Source organism: Hippocampus comes, unplaced genomic scaffold (assembly GCF_001891065.2).
Source record: "Hippocampus comes isolate QL1 unplaced genomic scaffold, H_comes_QL1_v1.1 scaffold266, whole genome shotgun sequence".
In the NCBI taxonomy this organism is placed as follows: domain Eukaryota; kingdom Metazoa; phylum Chordata; class Actinopteri; order Syngnathiformes; family Syngnathidae; genus Hippocampus; species Hippocampus comes.
In genome coordinates, this window is record NW_017804839.1 from 263,432 (window position 1) to 273,001 (window position 9,570).

The window sequence follows — 9,570 nt, forward strand, 5'->3', positions numbered from 1 at the left end:
ATCGCGATAGATTTGTGACCAGTCGACAGGCTACCGGTTGATTGCGATTGACAGGCTGGGCACCATTGCTTTAAACTACTGAGAGGTATTCAAAAACACAAAAAAAGGAAGTGAATAAAATGTATCTACCTCCTGAAGCGTGTTGAGTGGACGCCTATCATCATCATCCATCTGACTCTGAGGCAGAGAAGAGGGTTGGGAAACCACACCTGTGACTGTCACGCTGGTCATCTAGAAAGACAGTCAACAATGATAGAGATTCGGAATATTATTGATCATTCGGCCAATAGCCCATCTAATGCAAGTTCTGCAGGATTGTTATTTGCAACCCTGAAGAACTTGGATCAGATTTGCAATTTGCCAGGCGGGTGGAAAACTTCTGGTAAATTTGGTCATTCACAAAGCCATTACAAATTTTTTTTCTGAATGAGAAATAAATCATTGATCAAGTCGCACTTAACTTTCCACAGTATTTTAGAAATTGAATTAGCACTTGCTATAAGTTTAGGTTGCAGAAAATAATTATTTGAAATGTGTACCAACCTATTCCAAACACCTGCTATAGTTGATAAATTTGATCCATGCGTCCATCTATTTTCTAATCACTTTATCCTCAAAGGTCGGGGGCATGCCGGAGCCTATCCCAGCCGTCTTTGGACAGTAGGCGGGGTACACTCTGAACTGGTTGCCAGCCAATCGCAGGGCACAGATAGATGAAACCTATTCACGCTCACACTCACACCTAGGAGCAATTTAGAGTATTCCATTCGCCTGCCATGCATGTGTTTGGAATGTGGATGGAAACCGGAAAATTAGATGCATAATATTTCCAGTAAGATTCTACTATTCTGATTCTAATTGACTTAATCAAAAGTTACTTCCATTCTTATTACACAGAGCCATTCTGTATAATCTGCAATGTATACATACTTGTGTTCTCCATGAGCAGTCTTCGCCACCATAATCATAGGTCATTTCTTCTCCCTCTTGAATGTCATTCAAAGCAAACAAACATAGGTGTGGCACACCATCCACATCAATCCTTTTCATCCGGCAGTTTGGCCCCCTGTGTTCATCATTCACTAGTCACCCAAATGAATCATCTTCTCGTGAAGCATCAATGCTTAACAAATATGTGAAAAAGAACAACATGAGATCATTATCACAATATTTTGATATGGTCTACGGTGGTGCAGAATAGGTGGATAATAAGTCTTACCACCACGTTTCCCTCTCCACTTGAATGCAAACATAAACGCAGCACATGATGGGTGATAAACTCATCTTCTGCGCTAGTATTCTGCATCGTTTATCATATCTCCCTGACACTCAGCAACAAATTGTCTTCTGCCGATGGTACTCTTTGTAAATACTCTTTGCAAAAATTCCCCCCTCTACCCCTCGCGATCGACTTGGGACCAGTCCATGGGCTAGTGGTTGATTGATTCTTCCACAATTTCCATTACTGCCATAGATGTTGCTCTTTTCTCTCTGAAACTGTATTGATATTTGCTTAAAAGATTATGTTTTGCAATACATTTGTACAGTTTGTGTGCAAATAGTTGTTGTAGAATTTTTGTCGGAAAAATATTGGTCTGTAATTTGTAAATAAGTGTTTCTCTCTACTCTTGTAAATAGGAATAACTTTTGCTGTTTTCAATTTGATGGGAAAACACTAGTTTTGATAGACTGGTTAAATAAATATGTGAGAGATTGCACAATATATTTTAATACTTTTTATTAACGCCATATCAACATTAACAGTCAGTGTACTTTAATTTTTTAGTGTTGAAACAATATCCATCCATCCATTTTCTAAACTACTTATCCTCACAAGGGTTGCAGGCATGCTGGAGCCTATCTTTAACAATATTAAATATGTACAAATTATTGACAGAACTAAGGAACATAGTGCAGGAATTGTTCTTTATATATTTATTTCATATTCTTTCATTCTGGAATTTCACACAATTAGAAATTTTACTGTTTCACAAACAGTGTGCGTGCCTTCAATGTATTAGATTATCACTGCCCCATCTCACTTTACGAAACCGATACATAAATACTTCAACTTTTAAATTGTTCATAAACTCCATCATTGTCAATGATGGGTAGAAAGAGCAGAGAGACTCAGCAGTGGCGTTTGAATGTTTAGCATTTAGCTTTAGCCTAGCCGTCGCTGATCTCGGCAGCTCACGTTTGGTTGAGCTTGTCTCCCTCACCTACGCTATTTGCCATACTCGACAAAAATCCATGCCGGTTTTGTTAGTGGCGCTAGCGTGTAATGGATTTTGAAACTGCGGTAAAAAAAAAGTTAAAAACGAATAGTCACCGCTCGTTCGTCAACACACTCAGTTGTCCTAGCCGTTAGCCGTTCGTCAACACACTCAGTTGTCCTAGCCGTTAGCCCCGAGACTCGGCCATTTGCCCCGAGACTCAGCCACGACCGTCGGGTCGGGTGACTGCTGTGGCAAGCCTAGCCTCCGACTCTCATTCCAGTCTGAAATGCGTGCATCCAAAAAAAAAAAAAATACCCCGAGCTTCAATGTTTATAATACATTTGTCTTTAGAAGGGAGGAGACTTTGCCTAGTTGTACATGTAGAAACCATAATTACTGTATTTTCAGTCCCCAATTAGGGTAATAAAGCACTGGGGGATGTCCTGGCCTACAATAGGGTAGTAGGTGTTAATACAGTGTCGTCCGCGATGCTTGTTAGTTCATCGAGAATAGTGACAATGTTCTTATTTTATTATGTACATTTGTAACATTGCACAAATAAGTAACTTGTTAATTCATAGACACTTATTTACCTTGCATTTTACTTTTGCTTCTTGTGCTGCCATCTTCGAGCTTTGCAGGCTTATTCTGATGACACTAATTGAATGATGACCCCCTCCCACTTGTAAAAATCCTTCCATTTGGGGACCAAATGGGCGGGGCATATGCAAAGTGTGTGTGTGGAGCAGTGAGTGCAATAGCACCGAAAAACCATATGGGGGGGCTGCTGAGCACCATTCACACTCACACAATCAGTAAAAATGGTGACTTATGGGCCTTTGCTAAAAACCTCACAGGCACATTCAGAACAGCCCTTGTGATGCTTTTTATGTTTTTTTCATGGGGACCTGCTTTTTTTGTCCCCATACCGCAACTGGTCCCCAGGACGTGACTGTGTAAACAATTTTATGTTCCCACAAGCACACGAAAACGAGAAACACACACACACACACACACACACACACACACACACATACATTGGATGGTTAGAAGGGCAAGGATCTCATGGTGGTCTTTGAGGAGTGCAGAGCCATCAGCTGATCGGACTGGAGCAATTGCCCGCTTCTTGGGACCATACAGTGCTTTGATGGCATTGTAGAAGCCCTGGGTGTTGTTAGAGTCTGCCAAGTTTTGGATCTCATGTGCCTTCTGCACCCACCAGGTGTCCTCCATGATACGGAGTGCTCGCTGGGTCACTGTTCTAGCTGCAGTAAAGGTGGCTTCCCGGGTGAGAGATGTAGGGCAGGACAGGAGAGCTTTATGGGCCTCATGCTTTGCTTTTAGAAGTGTATATATCTGGGTTGAGTTGCAATCAAACCAATCCTGGTAGCGTCTCCTTAACTGGCCAAGCACCTTCGAGGCTCTACTATGGATAGCCTGGCGCAGAGCTGGCCAGTCAACTGATTCCTCCGGGATCTTGTCAAGGTTTTCAGCAAGGAAGCACCAAAGGTTGGCTTTTGTGGTGGGTTTGTTCAGTGCTGCATAGTTGAGCCTTTTGTTGGGAGCTGTCGTTGGACGACGGGGTTGAATGCTGATCAGGAGTTTAGATCTGACCATGAGGTGGTCAGTCGAACACTCAGCTCCGCACATGACACAGGTGATGAGGACATCCTGTATGTCCGTTTGACGGACAATCACATAGTCCAGGAGATGCCAGTGTTTGGAGCGGGGGTGCTGCCAGGTGGTCTTAAACCTGTTCTTCGTTTGGAAGATGGTGTTCGTGATGACCAACTGATGTTCTGTACAGAGGGAGAGGAGCCAAAGGCCGTTGATGTTCATTTTTTCCACTCCGTGCTGGCCAATAACTTTACTCCATACCAGATGTTCCGTGCCCACTCTTGGATTGAAATCTCCCATGTCTATGAGCCCTCCATGTAGTCTGGTCTCGCTGAGAGCTGCGATGTCGATGTTATACCTCGCAAGCTCTGTGGCCACAAGTGCTGTCCTCCAGTGGGGCCTGTCAGGAGTTTCAGTCAGGTCCAACAGTGTGCGGACGTTCCATGAAGCTAGGCGTAGATTTTTTTCTATTTCGTATTTTTGTCGTTTCGACCGCAAGGGGGGATGCAAGGGGAGATGCTCCGACGATTGTGGTTTACCGTCCGAAGAAATTTCATCTATGCTGCATGTCATACATAAAGCATATTTGACAATAAAGATGACCTTGACCTTGACCTTGGAGTGCGGAGGGCAGACAATTTTTAGACCACTTTTTCTAGGTCCCGCCCCATCACAGGGGTGAGCAGTGTCGAACTGCTCAGTCGCAATGGAAGCTGCCGAGTAGATGCGCTGCTCCATCCCGCAGTGTCAACGACCATCACTCCATTGCCGCCTGTGTGCATGGGTTTGGCTAGGCACTCCCAGCCACAGGGTGTGGGATTGGGTGTGGGGTTAGCACAAGAAGCTTGCGCAAAGGTAGGGATTAAGGTGAGGGTATGGGCACACAGTCCTCACTCCCACCATCTTCACGCCTACCAGGTGAGCTTCCAGTGGCATGAGGGTACCCATGACGACCTTCATCTGGCAGGAGTTGCAGGGGGCTGCCGGTAGTCCGGTCTGTTGGACTCCGCCTGTGCCTGCCTCCAGGTGCCGGTTTGGGATCACTCTTTGTGTGGCCTCTACCCTTCGACCTGTTCGGCATGGGTGACCCTGCCAGGAGTATGGGACTCCTGCCGACATAGCTCTCGGGGTCATGGATTCGTGCAGTGCCTCACCACGAGGCATTTTTTTGTGTCTCCGCGAGATAATTTTTTGTTTTATAAATCCCCAAATTCTATCATTCCAAGTCGGTTTCAGCACGCTGAAAGATATCTTAGCAGCCTGCTAGTTAGCTAGCTCGATAGCAAGTTTGTCGGAGGCAAACAGGTGATGTCGTAAACAAGGAAAGCCTCCTTACCGTTGAGGGATGGTCTGTTGAACGGATGTTAACTGCTCTAAATATCTGTCCTCCACGCAAGACATGAAGGCCATTTCACTTCCTTTGCTGTTGAAGGAGAGCTGCAAAGCGCAGGAGGAGAGCTGTTAATATTTACAATTGTTGCCATGAGCACCACTTCCCAGAAGCCCTTCGCCACAAGCATGTGGGTCACGTGGGGCGAGGCGGAGGCGCCAGATTGAATCTTGGCTGTGTGTGTCACAATAGTACACTCTTCAGTTGTCTGGCTATCATACAGCCAAAGCTAAACCTATCAGTGGAGGAACTGGCACCATCTTAACTGACTTCGCGAAATATTACAATAAACTCAACAGAGAGGCACCTAACGACAAATGCTACGTAAAAGGTTCCGCGAGAAAATTTTTTGTTTTATAAATCCCCAAATTCAATAATTCCAAGTCGGTTTCAGCACGCTGAAAGATATTTTAGCAGCCTGCTAGTTAGCTAGCTCGATAGCTAGTTTGTCGGAGGCAAACAGGCGATGTCCATACGATACGATAAATTACACCCAACCCCTGATTTTTCTGTCGAGTACATGCAGCCAAGGATAAACAGCTCATTATATGAGCACCTTTCCCTGCACCCAAAGGGCCTGGACGGCCCATTTGACCCAATTCTTGAGAAAAGGCCCAAAGGGTACATCACATCCATATTACGGTATCGGGGGGACCACTTTGTTTGTTTGTTTGCATGAGGGGCATCCTCTCCCGTCTCTTTCAAGGGTCACACTCGGTTGACACTGCCGCTGGATGTCATTGCGCTTATATGGGTTTAGTCTTCCAGGTCAAATTATCCTTCAGTTTGAAATGAAAATGGAAAGAGTAGAGGCAAGGATCAGCTCAGGTCCAGGCGCTCTCCTCTGTATTAAGCCATCACAGTGTTGTAAGGCGAACTCATATAATGAACTCTGTCGCCACCACCGCCGCACCAATATCCCCACAGCGCATCATGCATATTGATTGCAGAATGTGAGTGATGAGGTTATGTATGTGAGCATGCTCCCAAAAGCTCACTTTTTTTTTCCCAGCAAGGAGCAAGGGAATCGTGTTACTCTTGGACTGATTAGACAGCTCATGCATGGGAAATCACGACAGAGTCACTGCTTCCATCTGTCTGCAGTGCAGGTGAAAACAATTTACACATCGTCAGACATTCACAGGGAGCGCTGGCAGAGAGATGAAGTGATCCAGGGGGAGAGAAAAAGCAAGAGATTGTAATAGGCCCAGGCCAATGCAGGCCACTGGCCCTGCTCATTGGGCCAAGCCAGCGAGCAGCATATCGGATAACACATAATCACCCAGGTCAGGCTCAAATGAATGCAACAGCACGAGGGCAGGCTTTTGCCCGTGCTAAAGACACTTGTAAACAATTCGGCTGGGTGAAACATGGCAATAATATGTTGATTCAGCACGTAATGAGGTTCTCCCTGAATCAATACCCTCGACTAACCCTTCTCCCCGGTGGGACGGAGAAGAGCAGCGAGCCAGGTTGGTGAGCGCGCACCTCTGCCGGTGACCTTTCCGCAGCAGTAAGGACACGAGGCAGTCTGAAGAGGACTGTTCTCGCATTGCACAAGGCGCTGAGTGTCAGAACTTTCATTCGCAGCAAGCAAATGAACAGGCAGGCACTGCATGCTAATAAGCGGCAAGCTATTTTCCACCTTTTTTATCTGCACATTATGCTCTTGACTTTGGAGAAGGTGGGAATTAGGTTGGACCTCAGTGTCAGGCTGCCTGATGGCTTCGCTCAGGAAAAAAAATGGTAATTGAAGCCGATGGCTGCCGCGGAGGAGGTCTGAATTTGGAAATAAACCGTTTCAAGCACTGCACGTCATTTCTAGAGAGATGACAGGGAGAATGGAAATGAGCTGTCTGGATCTAATGTGCTTTCGCTGTGGTGAAAAAAAAAGTGCAATCTTCCAGATAGCAATTCTGCTCATTAGAACTCACGTGTCTCAGTAATGACAAGATACTAAGTTGCTAAAATCAGAGCGGGCAATGAGCATATTCTGCCAACCGCATAAAACAAGTAAGAAGGCTCGGATTAACACTAATTAGCATTCATATACTGTAAGAAAAAGGACAAACAGTTCCTTCCACCAAAGATGTTTTGCCATTGCAGCCAGTGTTACACTTTGTAACTATGATTATGTTTCTTTGTTCCATGAATCAATGTCTTTTAGACAGCTTCTTCAACCAAAGATATGTTTTTCTGTTCACTGTGCAGCATCCTCAGTCTTTGTGAAAGAATATTGCATTTTCAGTTTATCACTTGTCTATCGATCAACTTGTGCAGGTCGGAGAGTAGGATCCTATATGTGATGCACATAATGCTTATCTTTCCCAATGCTTTCCTTGTACATTCTAAAAAGAACACTGTAGTATCTGTGATCTCGTTCCAAATTATTGTATGTGTGTAGTGACTGTTACAGTTATGGAACAGCAGCGGATCCCACAAACGCAGACAAGGATAAGATCGAGTACAAAATATAGTCGCGAGACCGACAAAGTGCAACACAAATCGCTGGAACAACCCAGCACTAAGTAATGCTATGAACAAAAAGAGCTTGCAAAAGGCAAGAGATATAAATAACGAAATATCACAATCCAAAAAAATGACAAGGAAAAGTCAATCAATGAATAAAACACAAATGCACCGAGGATAACAGTCCAAACAAACCAAAATACAAACAGGACGAGGAACAAGATCAAGAATGACGAAGGTCTATAAAATAAGCACTTGGACATGAGCGAGGGGAATTATTCGACAACTCGTGATGGATTGACAGTTTCTTACAACAGGTGACAGATAATGACAAGACGAGGAATAGGTGAGGAACGGGAGGGAGAGCCCTCCACTGCCACCTGCTTGGGAAGAAACAAAACAACCATAATTATAACAGGTAGAAAATAATGAGACTTCACAAGACAGTGACTTGAAAGTGCAACGTCTGTATCACACTTTGCAATGATGGCAGATTTGCTTTCCGGTGTCATGCAGTATATATCTCTCCATGAAGAACGCCCTTTCAATTTCCAGTGCATTACCATCAATAATTGTAGCGGCAACTTACTGACTTTTTGGCGCTACGTCAGCAGGGCATGTAGGTTCCCAAATTGTGCCTTTCCTCGACGGGTCTTTCCTTTCAGCAACGGCGACAACGAAAACACGAGGCCGCCATAGTTGATCCCAAAGAAAGGATTTTCTTTATTTTCTCGAACACAAATTAAGGTTTACAAAAAAATGAAAAACATGACTTCTTGATTATACTTAAACGAAACAGTTTAAGTTTTACAGGTTATTTATACAATACACCTTCAAACCACATCTTTAACACGAAACCCACGAAAAACGTTAACACGGTCAGAAATGGTGTTGCTCCATGCCCTACACTTAAGGACAATATTGAGTGTTCAATTAACCTACCCTGCATGTTATGGGAATATGGGAGGAAATCCTATGTGCTATAGGGGAGAACCTGCAAACTCCACACAGGAAGACCAGAGCCGAAATCAAACCCTGCACCTCTGCACTGTGAGGCCTGTGTGCTAACCAGTTGTCCCACCCACATAGCATACAATGACTGTATTTTTAAAAATGTGCTTTTTAAGGAGACTGTTAATGTTTTATTTACAGTACATTAAGAATATTGTTCATAATTTTTGAAGGTCGAATTTTTTTTTTTCTGCCGAGCGCCTGCATTGGTTACCATTATATGGTGCAAGTGTATCCAAATATGTGACTAGTGATTATATTGTGAGAGGCTTCCTCTCACCCTTTTGAATACTAGTATGAATAAATGTAACATTTTTTAAAAAATATATCAATTTAAAATCTAAAGACTTCCATTATCACTTAGTCTTTGTCATGTTTTATGTCAGTTTAAAAAAAACAAAACAAAAAAATATTCCTTTATATTGAACACAGCTGACCAGGGATGGAATAACATATTTTAGTCAAAACTCATTTTAATTTTTTTTGGGTGGGGGGGTTGTTTTTGGTTTTGCACAAAGCAAGCAGGTAACATGTTGTTGCCCTGTTTAAGTCAAGTTAAGTACAACTTTATTGTCAAATGTGCTGTATGAAGTTTCCTCCCTCTTAAATAGACAACAAGAGGAGCCGCTGCGGGTGCCCGTGCCGCCATTAAAAGAACACTTAACATATCATGAAAAAAATAATACAACACATAAAACAGACAGTCGTGCCATCTTAACCACTTTTCCTCCATTCACTTTGTTGTTTGACGCAGTTATAGACGAAAGAGGAGCAAATCAAAGTGTCCTTTTCACCAGTGGATCAAAGACGTCATGCTGAAAATATGCACACGTCTGCAACAAGCTAAGCTTGAAAGCAACAAGA

The 9,570-nt window shown here is 43.6% G+C and overlaps 2 long non-coding RNA genes across 2 annotated transcripts in view; both read right to left on the reverse strand.

Moving 5' to 3' along the window:
* The window catches only part of LOC109515824 (uncharacterized), a 6,554-nt gene extending 1,356 nt beyond the window's left edge, over nucleotides 1-5,198 (reverse strand). The window contains exon 1 of the long non-coding RNA XR_002168266.1: nucleotides 5,173-5,198. This is a non-coding gene — a long non-coding RNA (uncharacterized LOC109515824). The remainder of the gene's footprint in view (nucleotides 1-5,172) is intronic.
* Nucleotides 156-1,353, reverse strand: LOC109515818 (uncharacterized). Its single transcript, XR_002168265.1, has 3 exons — nucleotides 1,220-1,353; nucleotides 931-1,123; nucleotides 156-231 (listed from the first exon to the last, which is right to left on the reverse strand). It is a non-coding gene; the product is annotated as an uncharacterized LOC109515818 (long non-coding RNA).
* Nucleotides 5,199-9,570: the final 4,372 nt, after the last annotated feature.